The following is a 2,453-nucleotide window of genomic DNA, read 5'->3' on the forward strand; positions in this document are numbered from 1 at the left end:
GTTCCTGTTTAAGGTGATAGAAAAGTTTTGGAAATGCACAGTGGTAATGGTTACACAACATCGTGAATGTCTTTAACGCCACTGAATTGTACACTTGAAAATGGTTACAATACTGGAAACTTCATGTTACGTATATTTTACCACAATAAAAGAAGTTTTAAAAAGACAAAAACATATATATGATGTAACTAGGATTGAGAACCTCTGTACCTAACATATTGCAAACCACCTGCCGAGGGAGAAATGGAGCCTCTCACTCCATTAGCTGAAGCAGTTGACCAGCTCCTCGTTGTCCACTGAAAAAAGGTGACGTCCTCTGAGTGGCCAGAAAGGCCTCCCTGATTTGACCCTGACTTACCCCCCCACCCCCAATCTCATCTCTCATCACCACTCCCCACCCTAAGCCCTAACTTCCAACTAAACCACATGGAATTGCCTACATGCACCATTTGGATCCACACATCCGTGCTTTTCCCACGCTGTGGTCTTCTTTTCTGCAAAGCAAGCTCCTTGCCAAAGACTCCTGGTCCAGCTCATTATTTAATGCCGAGGTGTCAACAGTGGCAGCACATTAGAATAACCTGGGGAGCCTTTTAAAATGAAGCATGCCCAAGCCACTCCCTAGACCAGTGAAATCCATCCATTTCCGAAGCAGAAACTGAGCATCAGTAATTTTTTAAATGCTCCCCAGGTGACTCTAATGTGCTAATGTGGTTGAGAACCACTTCTTTATTTGTTACTCGATGTGTGGGCTGCTGACCAGAAGCCCTGCTATCTTGGAGCTTGCTAGAAACGCAGAATCTCAGGAGTCAGACCTACTAACTCAAAACTGACGTTGTTAACAAGATGCATAGGTGATTTGTACATCCATCAAAATGTGAGAAGTGCTCTCGGGGCTCAACCCCGGGCTGGAGACCCTCTCCAAGCCACTGTAGCCTCGTTGCCTAGAACATACCTCTACTCGTGCACTTCATTCATTATACTAAGATTTTGACATCTTGAATTTAGGGACAACATTTTGTCTTTATATCTCTAGTACCTAATGGGGCATCTAGCTTCCATAAATAACTTCTCAAATTATACTAAGTTTTAAAAGCAACAGTCAATCCTATAATTAGCATTTCAAAGACAATGGTAACACCTTAAAAATAAAGAAGAAGGCATGACAGTAATAAGAGAACCCCTTATCAAGCAACTCTGGTGTGCCAAGACCTTCAAACATGGCACGTCCAACCCTCACAGCAGCCCCTCGGGAGAGGCTTTACCATCTCCGTTTTATAGATCGCGGAGCTGAAGCTCAGAGAAGTCAAGGTGGTCCCAGAGCTGGCTCAGGACGGGCTTTGAACCTAGCCCTGTCTTGTTTCGCGGCCAGCTCTGCCGAGCTTCTAGCAGTTTAAAACCCCAGCTTGCATTTCCGAGCCCCGTGTGCATCTTCGTGCTCTTGCCTGCTCCTCCCTCGACCTTCCGCTCCCCGTCACTTCCTCTCCGTCAGTGTCAGCCTTCTCACTCTGTCCAAAACACTCTTCCCCCTGTCTCCTTTCTCTCAGTCTCTGTTTTTCTCCCCCTCAACGACTTCCCTCATCCTCAACAGGAATTGAAATGTATTTCAGACTCTTGTTTTAATTACCAAATGTATTTTCTCTTTCTAAAATTCAGTATCAGGTCAATTACACTCCTCAGCAGATATTTGAGATTTCTGATCAGTCCTCTTCCGATAGGACTTGAAGTAGGTTATAGATTAAGATACAATTTGAAGGTAGTTTTAATTGGAAGTAAGAAATTCTCTTGTGGCTTCTCTTTGGTTTGATTCTCCACAAACAGTAGAAATTAGAAGCCTAAATTGAGTTGTCTTTTGTTGAGAAGTAGGGCTCCAAGGATACCTCTTGTCCTTCCTCCCTTCAGCAGAAAGGACCCTCGCTCTGCTTCCTTTCCTTTTCTTCTGCATGTCACACATCGGACTGGATGGAAAGATTGAGGAACTAAATCCCGTATTATTTATCCAGACGTCATGTCTGAATATCCGTCTTCACTGAAAACTGTAACAAATCACACAATCGAATTCGCAGATATATATTTCTCTTTGAAAGAATTTTTTTTAAATAGAACATTGCAAAAACTTCCTAAGAAAAAACAATGGTAACATTAACTCAAGCAAAATGTCAAGGGTGAAAAACCCCAAATTTAATATAAAACAATAATTCCTTTGCTGGAATAGAATTTGAACAGGAAAGAAATAGCACCGTGATATATAGCCTGGTGTATCCAAATAAAGATCACCACGATGTTTTATGATAGCATTGTAAGGCCAAATGGAATAAAATTACTGCAGCCTCCACAATGTCAAAGTAACAAACCAGCGCTGGTAATCCAGCCCCAAACAGTGATGCCTATGCTGTGCAATGGACGCCCTTGGGAGTCTTCTCTCTCTTGGTGAGGACCATACCCCCTTGAAG

The sequence above is a fragment of the Equus przewalskii genome, chromosome 17, assembly GCF_037783145.1.
Source record: "Equus przewalskii isolate Varuska chromosome 17, EquPr2, whole genome shotgun sequence".
NCBI lineage: Eukaryota > Metazoa > Chordata > Mammalia > Perissodactyla > Equidae > Equus > Equus przewalskii.